The 21,312-nt window shown below is 40.9% G+C and overlaps 1 protein-coding gene across 3 annotated transcripts in view; it reads left to right on the forward strand.

Annotated features, from left to right (window-relative positions):
* Positions 1–21,312, forward strand: part of LOC110448160 (TWiK family of potassium channels protein 18-like) — a 65,863-nt gene that overhangs the window by 19,721 nt on the left and 24,830 nt on the right. Inside the window, exon 1 of one of the 3 annotated variants that reach the window (XM_021494260.1) lies at positions 10,059–10,126. The exons of the other annotated variants lie outside the window; for them this stretch is intronic. The gene's annotated coding sequence lies outside the window, so the exon portion shown is untranslated. Of the gene's footprint in view, positions 1–10,058; positions 10,127–21,312 lie in introns of those variants that run through there. 3 annotated transcript variants of the gene reach the window in all.

Below are 21,312 nucleotides of genomic sequence, written 5' to 3' on the forward strand. Positions count from 1 at the left end.
TTATTTATTTCATACTGATCCACCAACGTCTTTACCTTCGGGGAACTATTTCATTTCTGACTGATCCACCAACGTCTCTGCCTTCGGAAAACTATTTCATTTCTTACTGATCAACCAACGTCTCTACCTTCGGGGAACTATTTCATTTCTTACTGATCAACCAATGTCTCTACCTTCGGGGAATTATTTATTTCATACTGATCAACCAACGTCTCTACCTTCGGGGAACTATTTCATTTCTGACTGATCCACCAACGTCTCTGCCTTCGGGGAATTATTTATTTCATACTGATCAACCAACGTCTCTACCTTCGGGGAACTATTTCATTTCTGACTGATCCACCAACGTCTCTGCCTTCGGGGAATTATTTATTTCATACTGATCCACCAACGTCTTTACCTTCGGGGAACTATTTCATTTCTGACTGATCCACCAACGTCTCTGCCTTCGGAAAACTATTTCATTTCTTACTGATCAACCAACGTCTCTACCTTCGGGGAACTATTTCATTTCTTACTGATCAACCAATGTCTCTACCTTCGGGGAATTATTTATTTCATACTGATCAACCAACGTCTCTACCTTCGGGGAACTATTTCATTTCTGACTGATCCACCAACGTCTCTGCCTTCGGGGAATTATTTATTTCATACTGATCCACCAATGTCTCTACCTTCGGGGAACTATTTCATTTCTGACTGATCCACCAACGTCTCTGCCTTCGGAAAACTATTTCATTTCTTACTGATCAACCAACGTCTCTACCTTCGGGGAACTATTTCATTTCTTACTGATCAACCAATGTCTCTACCTTCGGGGAATTATTTATTTCATACTGATCAACCAACGTCTCTACCTTCGGGGAACTATTTCATTTCTGACTGATCCACCAACGTCTCTGCCTTCGGGGAATTATTTATTTCATACTGATCAACCAACGTCTCTACCTTCGGGGAACTATTTCATTTCTGACTGATCCACCAACGTCTCTGCCTTCGGGGAATTATTTATTTCATACTGATCAACCAACGTCTCTACCTTCGGGGAACTATTTCATTTCTGACTGATCCACCAACGTCTCTGCCTTCGGGGAATTATTTATTTCATACTGATCAACCAACGTCTCTACCTTCGGGGAACTATTTCATTTCTGACTGATCCACCAACGTCTCTGCCTTCGGGGAATTATTTATTTCATACTGATCAACCAATGTCTCTACCTTCGGGGAACTATTTCATTTCTGACTGATCCACCAACGTCTCTGCCTTCGGAAAACTATTTCATTTCTTACTGATCAACCAACGTCTCTACCTTCGGGGAACTATTTCATTTCTTACTGATCAACCAATGTCTCTACCTTCGGGGAATTATTTATTTCTGACTGATCTACCAACGTCTCTACCTTCGGGGAATTATTTCATTTCTGACTGATCAACCAACGTCTCTGCCTTCGGGGAATTATTTATTTCATACTGATCAACCAATGTCTCTACCTTCGGGGAACTATTTCATTTCTGACTGATCCACCAACGTCTCTGCCTTCGGAAAACTATTTCATTTCTTACTGATCAACCAACGTCTCTACCTTCGGGGAACTATTTCATTTCTTACTGATCAACCAATGTCTCTACCTTCGGGGAATTATTTATTTCTGACTGATCAACCAACGTCTCTACCTTCGGGGAACTATTTCATTTCTGACTGATCCACCAACGTCTCTGCCTTCGGGGAATTATTTATTTCATACTGATCAACCAATGTCTCTACCTTCGGGGAACTATTTCATTTCTGACTGATCCACCAACGTCTCTGCCTTCGGAAAACTATTTCATTTCTTACTGATCAACCAACGTCTCTACCTTCGGGGAACTATTTCATTTCTTACTGATCAACCAATGTCTCTACCTTCGGGGAATTATTTATTTCTGACTGATCCACCAACGTCTCTACCTTCGGGGAACTATTTCATTTCTGACTGATCCACCAACGTTTCTGCCTTCGGAGAACTATTTCATTTCTTACTGATCAACCAACGTCTCTACCTTCGGGGAACTATTTCATTTCTTACTGATCAACCAATGTCTCTACCTTCGGGGAATTATTTATTTCATACTGATCAACCAACGTCTCTACCTTCGGGGAACTATTTCATTTCTGACTGATCCACCAACGTCTCTGCCTTCGGGGAACTATTTCATTTCTTACTGATCAACCAACGTCTCTACCTTCGGGGAACTATTTCATTTCTTACTGATCCACCAACGTCTCTGCCTTCGGGGAATTATTTATTTCATACTGATCAACCAATGTCTCTACCTTCGGGGAACTATTTCATTTCTGACTGATCCACCAACGTCTCTGCCTTCGGGGAACTATTTCATTTCTTACTGATCAACCAACGTCTCTACCTTCGGGGAACTATTTCATTTCTTACTGATCAACCAATGTCTCTACCTTCGGGGAATTATTTATTTCTGACTGATCAACCAACGTCTCTACCTTCGGGGAACTATTTCATTTCTGACTGATCCACCAACGTCTCTGCCTTCGGGGAACTATTTCATTTCTTACTGATCAACCAACGTCTCTACCTTCGGGGAACTATTTCATTTCTTACTGATCCACCAACGTCTCTGCCTTCGGGGAACTATTTCATTTCTGACTGATCCACCAACGTCTCTGCCTTCGGGGAACTATTTCATTTCTGACTGATCCACCAACGTCTCTGCCTTCGGGGAACTATTTCATTTCTGACTGATCCACCAACGTCTCTGCCTTCGGGGAACTATTTCATTTCTGACTGATCCACCAACGTCTCTGCCTTCGGGGAACTATTTCATTTCTGACTGATCCACCAACGTCTCTACCTTCGGGGAACTATTTCATTTCTGACTGATCCACCAACGTCTCTGCCTTCGGGGAACTATTTCATTTCTGACTGATCCACCAACGTCTCTGCCTTCGGGGAACTATTTCATTTCTGACTGATCCACCAACGTCTCTGCCTTCGGGGAACTATTTCATTTCTGACTGATCCACCAACGTCTCTGCCTTCGGGGAACTATTTCATTTCTGACTGATCCACCAACGTCTCTGCCTTCGGGGAACTATTTCATTTCTGACTGATCCACCAACGTCTCTGCCTTCGGGGAACTATTTCATTTCTGACTGATCAACCAACGTCTCTACCTTCGGGGAACTATTTCATTTCTGACTGATCCACCAACGTCTCTGCCTTCGGGGAACTATTTCATTTCTGACTGATCCACCAACGTCTCTGCCTTCGGGGAACTATTTCATTTCTGACTGATCCACCAACGTCTCTGCCTTCGGGGAACTATTTCATTTCTGACTGATCCACCAACGTCTCTGCCTTCGGGGAACTATTTCATTTCTGACTGATCCACCAACGTCTCTGCCTTCGGGGAACTATTTCATTTCTGACTGATCCACCAACGTCTCTGCCTTCGGGGAACTATTTCATTTCTGACTGATCAACCAACGTCTCTACCTTCGGGGAACTATTTCATTTCTGACTGATCCACCAACGTCTCTGCCTTCGGGGAACTATTTCATTTCTGACTGATCCACCAACGTCTCTGCCTTCGGGGAACTATTTCATTTCTGACTGATCCACCAACGTCTCTGCCTTCGGGGAACTATTTCATTTCTGACTGATCCACCAACGTCTCTGCCTTCGGGGAACTATTTCATTTCTGACTGATCCACCAACGTCTCTGCCTTCGGGGAACTATTTCATTTCTGACTGATCCACCAACGTCTCTGCCTTCGGGGAACTATTTCATTTCTGACTGATCAACCAACGTCTCTACCTTCGGGGAACTATTTCATTTCTGACTGATCCACCAACGTCTCTGCCTTCGGGGAACTATTTCATTTCTGACTGATCCACCAACGTCTCTGCCTTCGGGGAACTATTTCATTTCTGACTGATCCACCAACGTCTCTGCCTTCGGGGAACTATTTCATTTCTGACTGATCCACCAACGTCTCTGCCTTCGGGGAACTATTTCATTTCTGACTGATCCACCAACGTCTCTGCCTTCGGGGAACTATTTCATTTCTGACTGATCCACCAACGTCTCTGCCTTCGGGGAACTATTTCATTTCTGACTGATCAACCAACGTCTCTACCTTCGGGGAACTATTTCATTTCTGACTGATCCACCAACGTCTCTGCCTTCGGGGAACTATTTCATTTCTGACTGATCCACCAACGTCTCTGCCTTCGGGGAACTATTTCATTTCTGACTGATCCACCAACGTCTCTGCCTTCGGGGAACTATTTCATTTCTGACTGATCCACCAACGTCTCTGCCTTCGGGGAACTATTTCATTTCTGACTGATCCACCAACGTCTCTGCCTTCGGGGAACTATTTCATTTCTGACTGATCCACCAACGTCTCTGCCTTCGGGGAACTATTTCATTTCTGACTGATCAACCAACGTCTCTACCTTCGGGGAACTATTTCATTTCTGACTGATCCACCAACGTCTCTGCCTTCGGGGAACTATTTCATTTCTGACTGATCCACCAACGTCTCTGCCTTCGGGGAACTATTTCATTTCTGACTGATCCACCAACGTCTCTGCCTTCGGGGAACTATTTCATTTCTGACTGATCCACCAACGTCTCTGCCTTCGGGGAACTATTTCATTTCTGACTGATCCACCAACGTCTCTGCCTTCGGGGAACTATTTCATTTCTGACTGATCCACCAACGTCTCTGCCTTCGGGGAACTATTTCATTTCTGACTGATCAACCAACGTCTCTACCTTCGGGGAACTATTTCATTTCTGACTGATCCACCAACGTCTCTGCCTTCGGGGAACTATTTCATTTCTGACTGATCCACCAACGTCTCTGCCTTCGGGGAACTATTTCATTTCTGACTGATCCACCAACGTCTCTGCCTTCGGGGAACTATTTCATTTCTGACTGATCCACCAACGTCTCTGCCTTCGGGGAACTATTTCATTTCTGACTGATCCACCAACGTCTCTGCCTTCGGGGAACTATTTCATTTCTGACTGATCCACCAACGTCTCTGCCTTCGGGGAACTATTTCATTTCTGACTGATCAACCAACGTCTCTACCTTCGGGGAACTATTTCATTTCTGACTGATCCACCAACGTCTCTGCCTTCGGGGAACTATTTCATTTCTGACTGATCCACCAACGTCTCTGCCTTCGGGGAACTATTTCATTTCTGACTGATCCACCAACGTCTCTGCCTTCGGGGAACTATTTCATTTCTGACTGATCCACCAACGTCTCTGCCTTCGGGGAACTATTTCATTTCTGACTGATCCACCAACGTCTCTGCCTTCGGGGAACTATTTCATTTCTGACTGATCCACCAACGTCTCTGCCTTCGGGGAACTATTTCATTTCTGACTGATCAACCAACGTCTCTACCTTCGGGGAATTATTTCATTTCTGACTGATCCACCAACGTCTCTGCCTTCGGGGAATTATTTTATTTCATACTGATCAACCATCGTCTCTGCCTTCAGGGAGCTATTTTATTTCATACTGATCAACCAACGGCTCTACCTTCGGGGAACTATTTTATTTCTGACTGATCAACCAACGGCTCTACCTTCAAGGACTATTTTATTTCATACTGATCAACCATCGTCTCTGCCCTCGGGGAACTATTTTATTTCTTACTGATCAGCCAACGTCTCTGCCTTCGGGGAACTATTTTATTTCATACTAATCAACCAACGTCTCTGCCTTCAGGGAGCTATTTTATTTCATACTGATCAACCAACGGCTCTACCTTCGAGGACTTTTTTTTTTTATTTCATACTGATCAGCCAACGTCTCTGCCTTCGGGGAACTATTTTATTTCAATCTGATCAACCAACGTCTCTTCCTTCGGGTTACTATTTTATTTCATACATCAAACGCACCAGTACGACGGAAATAAATCTGTTGTGTGTTTCACAGCTGAACGTTTACATTCGATATTTTTTTCCGTTTTAAATTTGTTTTTAATGGACCCTGCTACCCATGCCGCATCACGACGATTATTGCCCACCGTGATTGCTAGTTACACAGCACTGTGTCAAATTGCATGTTCGATGTCGTATATCAAAATGGGGCGTGGGCGGAGGTTGTTTACACCCGATATTGTTGTCCTCGTGTCACCGTGGCTGTGGTGTTTGCAATGCGAATAATTGGTATTTTGCAGGGCTTGATGTGCTATTTCGTTATTTATTGAGTTTATGTAAAGATATACAATACATTGGCTATTTATGTAAATCATCTCGGAATGACAGTGTTTAGTTCAGGACTGTGTCACGTGACTATCTGCTGTATACCAATATGCACAATTTTCTCAGCATCGAAACTCACATTTCCGTAATTCGCGTCTTGAAAAAAAGTGAAAATCTATAGGGAAATCAAACTTGGGCTCCATATTTGAAATGTTGATGAATCTAAGTCTTATCTCGGCCGAGAGCCATTTCTCGCCAGATTCGCGGTCATCCATGATTGATATAGACGTACCACATCACACGTGATTTACAGGACGTATACACGAACACAATATGCATGTTTCCGTACCTATATATACAGACATACCACCATGGTCTGTCGGAGGAAATTTGACATGATGCTGCTATAGGATACCGTTTAATCAATTTTAATCTTGTTTTAGCTCCAGACATATTTTGATAGCCCTCAGTAAGTCTTGTACGAGCTAGCGTGTGCTGATTGACTACGGGCTGGTTTCGATTTAAGATACAACTTTTCCTTGTTGTTGTTGCTCGGTTATCTGTGCCTGGTCGTCGTCGGGAGCCTTACCGTATTTCAGTCCACCAATCAGCATGTCAACACGTTTACATCGCTCTTTCATTATACCACTTTATTGATAAAACTCAACAAGTTTCCAGAACTCACAACCATTGGCTTGTCTGTTTATCTAAAATGACTTCTCCCGTCTTTATATCTACAATAACTGCTCCCCTTTAAGTGACGACTTCCTGTATCTAACAGGAATTCCGATATCTGTATAGGATGACATATTGTAAGAAAAGACTTATCAACGCTCCTTGAATGTTGTGCTTCCACCAAAACCTTGTAATGTTAGGGTTTTCTGACATTACTGCATATTATCAAAGACGATAAATCGTTCATTGTCTAAAAATAGAATCATTACACAACAGGAATAATTATCAACAGCATTTTAATAATAAGACTAATACATGATAGAGCAGCAAAAGACATAAAGGCCGCAATCTTCCCCTCGTTCGGAATGTCATACGCAGGCCTGCTCGCTATTGTTGTCATCTGTCTCAGTCACGTAGAGCTCAGAGGCAAACAATCTTACTGATTTATCTAGAGAGGCTCAGATTGGAAGAATATATGTTAGGAAAAAAAGAAGTATGAGAAGGAAATACGACATTTTCATTTGAAAGTTAAGTGATCACTCTGATCCAATCAAATAGGCCGCTATATGGGTGAAGTATAATACGAACACTTAAGTGACGACACGTCCCTGAGCTATGAGCCCTATGTAACTAGTATAAAATACATCAGTCTGAACCTTTGTGTCAATCGGTTGATCTATGGGACAATAAAAATGTAGATTTGTAAGTAATGAATGATGTTTGGTTACATTGACATTCTCACATTGAAATGTCAACCTTCAAAGAACAAAGTTGCTGTAATTGTATCTGGTACAGCGTCAGTATTAAAGCGCCACCTACCGGGAAGTGACCTATATTAATCGATCTTTCAAATAACCCCACAACCTGTGTTCATAAATATGATGCTGCTGATACATTCTGACGACCTTTGACCTCATGTACCGGTCATGATTATATGAAGATAGCGAGCTAGCTCGTACCTTGGATAAGTGTTAGCACATCGGATGCTATTTGAAGTTGGTAACATTAACCTCAGCGTAATACATAATAGAACACACGCCTTAAGTCGGGTGGCCTGGCTGATCACTGTTACTATGGTGATACCGAAGAGAAAATTAAAAATATACACTCCTGGGAAATTGAGGCCCGAGGCATGAACATGGAATAGAATTGTATTTGAAATTTACTTTGATGTATTTTTTTTATTGAAATGTCTGCGCTGGGTAATTCCGGGGGGACTCATGAAGTCACGTGTCTGCGAAGATACGACACCCAAAATAAGTCACGTGTCCGCAAGGATACGACACCCAAGAGAGGTCACGTGTCCGAAAGGACACATAAGACAGACTAAGCCGGTGTTATACAAGGGCAGAATCAAGTGAAGAATGATCAGTAATCACAGACACAGGTGGGGCGGAATGGCTTTAGGGATGTATGAGGCGCTCATCAGGTCACGTGTCTGAAAGATAATCTGATCCCAGGTCACCAATAAACCTGGATAGTCTCAGTCTAAATATGTAGGGACGTCACACCTCGTATGATGCACATTAGCTGAGCAACATCCCAATGAAACAGTATGTAGATATGTAGGAACGCGTGTAATGGTATCAAAACAAACGATCAAAAGTACTAGTCTTCGTCACGGTCGTCCCTAATTAATAATGACCGATCGGTTACCCTGCCATGTTCAGTATGATCCCGTCCTGATATATAGGTGCTCTGATGTTGATCCCGTACGATAAACATTTTTATTTTACACTTATTACTTCATTTCATGAAAATACATAATACAAATCACCTTTAAGACATCCCCTAACTACATGTAGTCAACACGTCATATACATTACCTTTGAGACATCCCCTAACTACATGTAGTCAACACGTCATATACAATACCTTTGAAACATCCCCTAACTACATGTAGTCAACACGTCATATACTTTACCTTTGAGACATCCCCTAACTACCTGTAGTCAACACGTCATATACAATACCTTTGAACCATCCCCTAACTACATGTAGTCAACACCTCATATACATTACCTTTGAGACATCCCCTAACTACCTGTAGTCAACACGTCATATACAATACCTTTGAAACAACCCCTAACTACATGTAGTCAACACGTCATATACATTGCCTTTGAGACATCCCCTAACTACCTGTAGTCAACACGTCATATACAATACCTTTGAACCATCCCCTAACTACATGTAGTCAACACCTCATATACATTACCTTTGAGACATCCCCTAACTACGTGTAGTCAACACGTCATATACAATACCTTTGAACCATCCCCTAACTACATGTAGTCAACACGTCATATACAATACCTTTGAACCATCCCCTAACTACATGTAGTCAACACCTCATATACATTACCTTTGAGACATCCCCTAACTACATGTAGTCAACACGTCATATACTACATTTGCTTTGGTACCACTTGTAAAAATATGAGTCCTTTTTTAAGGAAATGCTTTGAAGCTTTTCCCGTAACATTTCGGTGATAGGACTAAGCTACGTAAGAATCGTGAAAATTGGTCGGATGAAGAAAAAAGTTAACATATAGATTATTAATTGAGGTTAAGCCTGTCTCTTAACAAAGTAATCCTGATTTTTCCTCTATATTAAAGTACCCGTGATTTCTGTTTTTTCTTCGCCGCCCGGTTCATTTACATAAAAGTGCATTCCCAGTCAATCTCTTTGTTTTCCAGTCGTGCATGAACATTGCTCGTGAAAATGCCAAATGCCTATAACGTGACAGCTGTACCCATCACGTGACTGATGAAAACTGAAATGATCAATAAATATAATATGGTTATTGTAACTTATCTCTGTTCGATTGACGTGTATTAGGTTATACAATTGGATCTACTATGAGCGGGTATTACACGCGCTGTTCGTTCGGTGTATTAGATTATACACGTGCAGGTTGTATATAACACGTGCAGGGTTTGGTCATAAACGTCGGTGGTACACGAGGCGGGGGACAGGAACTACTGAGACTCGACATGACAGGCGACACGTACAGTTCATGTTTAGATGTGTCGTTGATATGTTTACACGTGTTGAGGCCTAACTTACAGCATCACAGTTAGAAACGCGAGAGCACGGTCGGTGTAGATCACTGTAACCAACAGTGTTTCTGGGGTCACACGAAAGAGCCGCGCGCAGGATAACTTCAAGTCTTACTTACGTTCGGAGCACTAAGACGGTAAGGCGTGCACGGTAAACTTCAAGTCTTACTTAGTTTCGAAGCACTAAGACGGTAAGGAGTGCACGGTAAACTTCAAGTCCTACTTACTTTCGAAGCACTTAAGACGGTAAGGCGTGCACGGTAAACTTCAAGTCTTACTTACTTTCGAAGCACTAAGACGGTAAGGAGTGCACGGTTAACTTCAAGTCTTACTTACTTTCTTTCGAAGCACTAAGACGGTAAGTAGTGCACGGTAAACTTCAAGTCTTACTTACTTTCGAAGCACTTAAGACGGTAAGGCGTGCACGGTAAACTTCAAGTCTAACTTACCTTCGAAGCACTAAGACGGTAAGGAGTGCACGGTAAACTTCAAGTCTTACTTACTTTCGAAGCACTTAAGACGGTAAGGCGTGCACGTTAAACTTCAAGTCTTACTTACTTTCGAAGCACTAAAGACGGTAAGGAGTGCACAGTAAACTTCAAGTCTTACTTACTTACGATGCACTAAGACGGTAAGGAGTGCACGGTAAACACTTTTAAAAGACGGTAAGGAGTGTACGGTAAACACTTAAGACGGTAAGGAGTGCACGGTAAACTTCAAGTCTTACTTACTTTCGAAGCACTTAAGACGGTAAGGCGTGCACGGTAAACTTCAAGTCTTACTTACTTTCGAAGCACTAAAGACGGTAAGGAGTGCACAGTAAACTTCAAGTCTTACTTACTTACGAAGCACTAAGACGGTAAGGAGTGCACGGTAAACACTTTTAAAAGACGGTAAGGAGTGCACGGTAAACACTTAAGACGGTAAGGAGTGCACGGTAAACTTCAAGTCTTACTTACTTTCGAAGCACTTAAGACGGTAAGGCGTGCACGGTAAACTTAAAGTCTTACTTACTTTCGAAGCACTAAGACGGTAAGGAGTGCACGGTAACCTTCAAGTCTTACTTACTTACGAAGCATTAAGACGGTAAGGAGTGCAGGGTAAACTTCAAGTCTTACGTACTTTCGAAGCAATTAAGACGGTTAGGCGTGCACGGTTAACTTCAAGTCTTACTCACTTTCGAAGCACTTAAGACGGTAAGGAGTGCACGGTTAACTTCAAGTCTTACTTACTTACGAAGCACTAAGACGGTAAGGCGTGCACGGTAAACTTCAAGTCTTACTTACTTACGAAGCACTAAGACGGTAAGGAGTGCACGGTAAACACTTAAGACGGTAAGGAGTGCACGGTGTATTTTCAAGGTCGTCTTACTAGCAATCAGTGATGTCCTCGCCATGAGTAACCGTAGCTATTGTGCGCTACATTTAGATAGGTTTTTATTACTATATTTGGTACCTTCATTTTATTATCTGAATATCTGTACATATCGTTAATACGATATAACGTTATGCACCACACGTAATCGATTAGCACAACACCTCTTACGACTGCATTAGAGGTGCGCGTGCATGGCATCATGGACGGCGCGTGATCAAAGGGTCAGTTTGCTTTTCATCGCAACAAATTCTTTTTTTATCCTTAAAAATATAGCTCCGATTTTACATATCATGTGTTCCAATCTTTAATAGGAAACCTTATTGAAAATCTTCAAACGACTTTCCTCGTTACCACGATATTGAAGTTCCTGAGGAAATAAGATCCCTGTTTCAACAAATTAAAATTCATCTGCACAATCATTATATACGCCACCTATCGGCAGAAACGTGACCAGCGCACTCTAGCGTGAATATTTAGTTTCGTGTACCGTCACGCTATAGATCTATTGGTATCATTAAAATACCAAGACAAGTTGGCGAGAAACGATGACTTCTGAATACTTTCATGAGTTAATTAGTTACCAGTACAGGACCTCTATAGGTCCTCTCGACTGGTAAGTTTCCAGTACTGGACCTCTTTAGGTCCTCTCCACTGGTTAGTTTCCAGTACAGGACCTCTATAGGTCCTCTCCACTGGTAAGTTTCCAGTACAGGACCGCTATAGGTCCTCTCCTCTGGTAAGTTTCCAGGACAGGACCCCTATAGGACCTATCCACTGGTAAGTTTCCAGTACAGGACCGCTATAGGTCGTCTCCACTGGTTAGTTTCCAGTACAGGACCTCTATAGGACCTCTCCACTGGTTAGTTTCCAGTACAGGACCGCTATAGGTCCTCTCCACTGGTAAGTTTCCAGGACAGGACCCCTATAGGACCTATCCACTGGTAAGTTTCCAGTACAGGACCGCTATAGGTCCTCTCCACTGGTTAGTTTGCAGGACAGGATCTCTATAGGTCCTCTCCACTGGTTAGTTTCCAGGACAGGATCTCTATAGGTCCTCTCCACTGGTTAGATTCCAGTACAGGACCTCTATAGGACCTCTCCACTGGTTAGTTTCCAGTACAGAACCTCTATAGATCCTCTCCAATAGTTTCCAGTACAGGACCTCTATAGGTCCTCTCCACTGGTTAGTTTCCAGTACAGGACCTCTGTAGGTCCTCTCCACTGGTTAGTTTCCAGTACAGAACCTCTATAGATCCTCTCCACTAGTTTCCAGTACAGGACCTCTATAGGTCCTCTCCACTGGTTAGTTTCCAGTACAGGACCGCTATAGGTCCTCTCCACTGGTTATTTTCCAGTACAGGACAGGACAGGACCGCTATATCATTTATCTAACCTTTCTTAAATGAATTTAGGGATCGTGCGTTTACCACCTGCGATGGTACATTATTCCAAATGTTCACCACACTGACTGTAAATTAGTGCTTTCTTTTAGATGCTAAAGTCTGTTGTGGGTATGTTTTGATCATATCGCGCGGTGTCTTCTATACGCTAACGTTATAGTACCTAAATCGGGACACTTTTAGTGAAATATTGATGTATTTCATACCATAGTACCGATCCCAGTAATTTTCACTTTTCCTAGAAAGATATCTTATTTTTTCATTTTGATAGCAAGTTGTTATTTCCGGCGCATTGTTCTATAAATAAACCCGGACATATAGTCATGGTTACGTAATCGCGAAACAGGTGTACATTAATCGGGACACCCCTACCAGTTTTGGCTTATATTTGGAGATGAAAAAAGTATTTAGCAGAACATGGCATATCTTTGGAATATTTAAGAGTCAATGGTCGTTCTGAATGAATTTCTTTTCCAAACTACCATTAGTTGTGAAATAGAAGGATTGTGAAAAATCACATACAAAATTTGAAAATCAATAACGTCGCATGGCGCATCAATTTAGAATGTTACATTTTCGTCATTATTTACAAACTAAAACTGTGATTGTAACCATAAGTGGCAGTAAATAAAGTTCATATAATGTTTTATTGGTATATTAGCATCTTTAAATCAATATTTTCAATCTGAAAATACTTCTTTGCACAGCATGCAAATTTCTTGTGACTTTTTCAAAGTGTTCCGATTTGGGTACTATCCCGATTTGGGTACTGTGACGGAAGTGTAGGGATTTTCAGGTGTTTAGTCTTCCTTTGTAGCTTAGGTTTTGTAATCAAGAAAGCTGTTTGGTAGCTCTTCTCTGTACCCCATCTATTTTTTCGGTGCACTTTGTTTTATATGGAGATTATACAGAACATGAACATCTAGATGTGTTCGTACCAGACTCTTATACTGGTGTTGGAATGTTCCTCCGTCCAGGTGTTGGAATGTTCCTCCGTCCAGATGTTGGAATGTTCCTCCGTCCAGGTGTTGGAAGCTTCCTCCGTCCAGGTGTGGAATGTTCCTCCGTCCAGGTGTTGGAATGTTCCTCCGTCCAGGTGTTGGAAGCTTCCTCCGTCCAGGTGTGGAATGTTCCTCCGTCCAGGTGTGGAATGTTCCTCCGTCCAGGTGTTGGAATGTTCCTCCGTCCAGGTGTTGGAATGTTCCTCCGTCCAGGTGTTGGAATGTTCCTCCGTCCAGGTGTTGGAATGTTCCTCCGTCCAGGTGTTGGAAGCTTCCTCCGTCCAGGTGTGGAATGTTCCTCCGTCCAGGTGTGGAATGTTCCTCCGTCCAGGTGTTGGAATGTTCCTCCGTCCAGGTGTTGGAATGTTCCTCCGTCCAGGTGTTGGACTGTTCCTCCGTCCAGGTGTTGAACGCTTCTTCTGATGACTGGGGCCATTGCGTGTGTCTTCCTGATTTTTTCACAAATATGTCGCTCAAATTCGAGTTGGTTTTCAATAATGACCCCTATGTCATTTTCAGTATGGATATCATTTCCTAAACGATATGAATTAACATTATTTTCGGATACATATCTTCCTATATGTATATGTTTACATTTATTTGGATGAAATTGAACAGCCAAGAATCGCTTCATTCTTAAATTCTATTAATGTCATTTTGCAGGATATTTTGGTCCACTGGTTTCGAAATAATTTCATAAACCTTCGTATCAGAATATAAAAATATTATTGTGAAAAAAACTGACCACTGGCAGCGTCAGCGAATCACATTTATTGTGATTGTTAGATTGTTGGAAATGTTGTCTATTTCTGTTTTTCTTTCTGACGTCACGTTGTAATGACGGTGTAGTACGAATTCGGACTAGACAGATTTGTTAACGTTACATCGTAACACCGGATATTATTCCAGCTGGAAAGAAAGTTAGAGCGCTGGTTGTTCCTGCCATATGACACACCTCGACTTTCAACGGGTCCCGGTTCCGGTACTCGTGCACTCCGTTTTGTATTGTTTAGCACATGTAGGATTAAAAGATATGGACGAATCATCGCTTTAGGGACCTGCATTGCATGTGACATTGTAATAGAGTAAACTCCGAACATGCATTGTCCTAAATGTCACGTGAAGCAAAGAAAGGTCAACTTGTCGACGATTCCGGTGTAAAAAAACATCGTCCATACCGCGAGTGAGGCAGTAGGAGTGGGATTATTTATGTTCCACTCTGGTCCAGGCTACCGGGCAATGTGTCTCAATAAAACCAGGCTAATGGCGGAGTGTGGCAGTCTGTTTGTATATAAACATTTATCTGATGCCAAAACTCGAACGAAACAGTGGCCATCTTGCTACACGTTTATGTCACCCAGTTATATCTGCCATGAAGTAAAGAGTTCAATTGATACAGATCAAGCAGTTCTGGGGTCATTAGGTACACAATGACAAAGATGCACTTTCGTTGGGAGGGGACAGAAACAACAAAATCTGTAAATAAAACAACCACTTTTACAGCCTGCCTGTTTGGAATAGTGAGTTAGCTATGACGCATTTTATATATTGTTGACTGATTTTATACTTTATTTAAGAACTGTTACGACATTCCGGTCTTCCTCAATACATAAAGTCGACAATATGGACTTGAAACAAACATTAGAAACTCAGCATTTCCACAGACTGTGATCATTGATAGAGAAGTGACGGCGTATCTGACAGAGCTATAGGACAACACTGGGCGAGGATATACATGTATAATGTAAGTTATTGTAATAGTTAAGTTATTGTAGCAAAAGGTAAATTCCAAGCATCACTCAGGAAATGAAATATAGACGTGCTCTTAAAATAGTTAAACCCTTTAGAACACTATGAACTGGTGTCGCTAAGCACCTTTCGGAAAAAGTAGTTTTGTTCTGAAAAAAACAACCTTTCGGAATACTTTGAACGGTTGTTGCTAAGCTCATTTCGTATAACGAAGTCTTGCTCCGACAAAATTCCTTTTTAGAAAACTTAGAACTATTGTTGCTTAATACATTATGGAACGTAAAGAACAGTTCTGAGAAAACTTCTCTCGGAACAGTTAGAAATGTAATGGCTAAACTTCTTTCGGAACAGTTAGAAATGTAATGGCTAAACGTCTTTCAGAACTTCAAGTTTTTAGGTTTCTTAGGCAAAGCAATAACTTTTTATAACTTAAAGAACATCTAAACCCATTTTAGCTAAGGCCAATTCGGTCAGGTTGATTCTGTCTGACGGGTGTGGTGTGCACGAAAGTAGTTCTCCATACAAAACACGGCGGCTAACATTGAGTTTTACAGTACGGGTTCGTCTAGTTAAAGGTAATTAGATAATTTCACTTTAACTGACGTAATTACAGAGAAATACGTGAAAAGTCTGTTCACTTAATGATCACTAATTTATAATTTACGTCACAAACTATGACATATCCCATTTACGACAAATTTACGAAAACGGTCTGAACTTAAGACGTGATTATTTCCGCTAAGTTCCCCGACAACAGTTTGACTAGAGATTATCTTATCACAGTGCACTTTATATCCTGTTAGACAGACTTAACTTAGACAGATGTGTCGTGCAGGTTCCGACGGCATTGCTCACTCCTGTAGTGCATCTGTACTTTCTGACTGTTTGCAGCAGGATAAAACAATCAATTTACGGTATCAAGAAAATATTCATCTTCGTCATGAACTTTAATCTGCTTACAACCAAATAGTAAGTGCTTTGTTAACAAATGTGATTGTTCACATCTTAGGTAAATCTAAACACCTATAGCACCATGATTGGCATCGCTCATGTCACTCCAGCTCTTGAAATTGCCACAAACTATGACCTTTCCGTTGATGTTTTTACCAGCTAGAAGTTTGTTCAAGAGTTTCATTTTGTAGACCACAATGCATTCCTCATGTCTTCATTAAGAAATAATAATTTCACGGAATGGACGAACTCCGTCCTTTCTAGTTCAACGTTCTTTATGACGACATGCGTTTAATCCCGGTATTTAGATCGACATAATGGCTTCCTGCAGGTGCGAACAAGTAGTTAATTACAAGTAAGAAATAAATCAATGCGTTTGATTAGAGAGATTTATATTGTACTACCGGTCTTACGAGTGCCCCATTTATACTAGTGGGCCTGTTACATAATAAATACGTAATATCGGAGCTTGATGATCGCGGTTTAGACTTCTCCGGAACCCGTGTCCATCACAATTCGACAAATGTTTCCGGAATTTTGTTTACGACTATGGAGTTATCGACAAATTTGTCGATTTTATCATCAGTTGAAAAGTGCAGTTCGATGAGAGGGTGATTGTGCTCCAGTGATGGTATATTGTGTCTTTTGTACTCAATGGAACCTTTATTATCGATAAGAGTATTGTCAGCTTGACACGATGCCCATTGGATCAATACTGTGTGTATTTATTGATATTTCAAGGTCACTATGCTTGAGTCATTGGAAGTCTGTATAGTGTGATCTATACACAAGTTTTATTATATCCAAATGCAATACAGCATATAGGTTATGCATACACACCTGGTGCGGTGATTGGCCATTTTATAGGCGTATACTTGCATTCGAACTCATTAAGAAGTATTGTTAAACTATAACCAGATATTTAATGTATAAACCTGTTGGCTTAATTGTACCTGACTAATCACACAGATGGTATTATGTAAGGAATCCAGCGTTCTCTCTATTGGCGCGTACGTCACAACAGCCCCGTACAATTACTGCTGTCATGCAAATTATGGTATTGAAGAGTATTTAGGCAGGCGAGGCATTAAAAGAACAAGCTTGGTTATTTACCTAATTGGATTAAGAAATTTCGGTTTCTCTTAAAATAAAATGCATTATCCACTAGTTTGTTAAGCTTACAAAAGAACGAGAATTGTTTATAATGCTATTTCCGCGACGCATTTTAAAAAGGATTAAATGTTCATACATTGTAAATCGGGCAGGTCACACTGTCCTACGCTAGGTAAGCTTTCAACAGTAACTCTTTGTTTATACAATATTGCCAAACATATATAACTCCTGGTTTGTTTCTTTCAAGTAAAAAGTAATTTTCAAAAAATATAATAATTTTTTTTATAGAGCATTTCCTATTAATCAATAGATCAGACAGAGTGAAATGAGTCATTAGCTTTGCTAATCACGTGACTGTTTAAATACTGCATGTCGCCATGCTTTTTTATTTTGTTGCTGATGAGAATATATAAGAAATGTTATCAACTACATGATAAAAATACGTGAATCATTTGTGAGACTGGGCTTATCTAACATCGCGATTAACTTCAAAACAGTGCTGTCATCGGTCTTACGTACCATACTGACAGAAACATCCGGGCACCGCTAGTTAATATCCGGGCACTGTCAGTGATAGTAAACATCCGGTAACCGTCAGTCATAATATAGATCAACATGTAGTAAGATTTCACATTCACCCTCAGTGCGCGTGACGGATTGTTGTCAATGTTTTTATGCAAATTAAAACACTCACCAGTATCAGAAATATTGCGACAAACAGCTTTCCCGGAATGTCTGAGGCTCGGGGACCTTCAGCTTTGTATATGATTCATATTAAGATTGACCAAATCTGAATATATCAGTGTTTAGTTCTTGGATGGAACTAGACTTTGGAGATGAATACCAAACAAAAACTCGCTCAAAGTCATTCAGACATGACGATATCACGTCATCTGTCACTGTATATATTATTTCAAATCGCGCGGGAACCTCGCATACAATCGGTACTGATGACTTATTTTTAATTCGATGCAATCGATACCGTCTAATAATAAAGAGCCCGGATTTTGTGTGAAATTTTATACATTTTTGTCGACTTCGAATAAAAAAAAAGGATTATGCTGATTTTCTGACTAAGCCTATTCTGTCGTATGGAATGGCATCAGCAGTATTTTGGGAGTCAGTCCAGCGTTTGTTCTACTTCTAAACACTATTCACCCCGTCAACTTTCGGAATTTACAACTCTCCCGATGTTATACTGTGTAACACTGAGGTCCTCTCTCTATCCCAGCCCAGGTTAAGCCGGAGTGACATGCTTGCTAAAGTAGCATTTGAATAGAAAAGCAATCTGCAGAGGAATGTTGGTTGTGCAGGGTTTAGCGTTGTTGAAACACGCTCCCTGTTGTTAGTGGAATGCCCGCGCGTGACCTCCCGGGTACAGATGCTGACGGTATTACGCGATTACACGTATACATCCCTTTATAAGGAAAATACCTCGATAGTTAGAAGATAAAATCTATAATTCCTGGTATGAGTCCTTTAATGTATTGTAACTGACGATATAATCTGACGACGGATGTATAACTGCGCCGACATTTGACTGAGGCCAGAATTCTAGTGTAATATAGCATGCCCAGGCAACAGTTGTCTCCTACCTATTTACCGAACACTGACAAAAACATCAGCTTAGCAGATTTTGATATCAAGTGATCGTTTATAGAGACCTTATCGATCAGTATATCCATCTTTATATCGATCACAACGGATATAACAGGAAGATACAATAACAGGCTTCAAACCATGCATAGTGAAAGTGACGCGGTGTAGATTTAGTTCGTTGAGTTTATTGACTAAGGACAGCATGGTTATATAAATGGACAAGGGTTCTTAAAGAGATTGCGAATTCAGTTGACATGTACTATACTTGCTCGACTTCGCTGGTGATGGATTCAGCTGACATTTTTTGCTGACTTAGGTTATTTTGGCGTTGATATATTTTTTTTTATTGAAAGCCACGGTAGTTGGAGACTCTAGGGACTTATTGTACCAAGTACACGAGACTTGCATTCACACGTGCGCAACGTAAATATTCAGGCGTGCCATACAATTACACACGCACATAAAGCAACTACGCACGTGCGCCATGCATAAACACGTGCATCATGTAACGCATCTTATGGTTGCCTTATCTTTATGGCCGGCAGTAATAACTTAGCATGGCAAATTTGAAACAAAGCAACTCCAATCATGTGAGGAATGCCCAATATTGTCTGGCATCACCAGGGGTTTGTAGTCTCATTACAGCTACAAGTTATACGCTTTAAATGTTTGTTTACAGCTATAAGTGACAATAAACAATTCATTATCATTCAGAAACGGCGAAGAGCATGAAATCAATGTCAAGATAAAAGTGAATGCCCATATTTGGTGTGTAAGAAATCAAAAATTATGTCCGTTGTGCCTTGAATGGGCAAGGCTTTATGATGATTGATCTGCATCACAGTGACGCTTGAGCTGAAAAGTTATTAACGCTGTTAATAAAATAAAACCGACACATCTAAACGGAAACCAAAAGCGCACAAATGAAGTTGTATTCTATATCATTCACAGGCACAATTGATTTTAATAGTTACCGAATCAACTGTTTTGCATTAAAATGCCGACACGGAGACAAGTTGCCGAAACCGGATGTACACATGTCTAACCTAGTTAGTGAGCACAGCCCCAGCTGTGTTTTGTACTGGTTGCGTTAGCTGGGAGTTCGATACTCAAGTGTAAATACCTTATTAATCAGCTCTTTATTTCATAAAATCCAATAAACGCAGGTGTGCGTTTGTTGTAATTTGAAAGAACTCGCCTCGCATATTTTGTTTACATATTTGCCACATGTTATCGACTGAATAATCCTCAAGGTCTCTATTTATAAAGCATGGCTTCGTTTTCAAGTGGAAACACGTAAAATCAAGATGGAACTAATTTCATATAAATTGAGAGATCGTATGAAAAAGTTAGCTACTCAGAGAGCTAACAGGTTATGCCTTTTGTAATGTCCGTTGTGGCGACCTATTTTATTTACATGACCAGATTCCATTGCACAATTAGGCAAGGCCATTTGCCAGTAGTTGCGCTTAGCTGAATCTGTAACATATTGAAAACTGAAGTGAAAACACGCAAGTATTGTTATCATTAAGATAAACTAAACGTATTTATATAGGAAATTGGTAGTTATAAGTATGTTGTGTTTGTTAGCGGACTAGGTTAACGTTTTAATACTGGAAACTGAAAGCAGAAATTACGTTAGGTTAATTAAAAGGGAAACGATTAATTGAACGAATACGAAATAAATCGTCTTATAAGTGCAGTGTACTCTAAAGATAATTTGAAGTTCTCCCATAAGCTGAAGGTCTGTAGGGTTCAAATGTATAGGACAGACAGAAGAGGCTCGATAGGGGTTACGAGTCGAGAGGGGTAACGAGTCTAACAAACTGTTAAGTCAAGAATAGATCAAAAGCTTTATAATCTGCTCTGCTCTGCAGATGAATAGAAACCAAACGAAATGCCCTGTCCGCATCATTATGTTGTATTGCGCTACTCGACATATATTTATCTCGCATATATATGAAAACTATAACTTATGACCGCTTCAATTTTGCGCTTGATACTATTAAAGTCACTGATTAGATGTCAACAAGGATATTTTTGATGTCTCACTTCATTCAACGTCGAAGTCTACTCTGTTAGCCTCTAATTGGACTGCTCGTTAAGGTAACGTTAATGTAAAGTAACTATCCA

Source organism: Mizuhopecten yessoensis, unplaced genomic scaffold (assembly GCF_002113885.1).
Source record: "Mizuhopecten yessoensis strain PY_sf001 unplaced genomic scaffold, ASM211388v2 scaffold3853, whole genome shotgun sequence".
In the NCBI taxonomy this organism is placed as follows: Eukaryota; Metazoa; Mollusca; class Bivalvia; order Pectinida; family Pectinidae; genus Mizuhopecten; species Mizuhopecten yessoensis.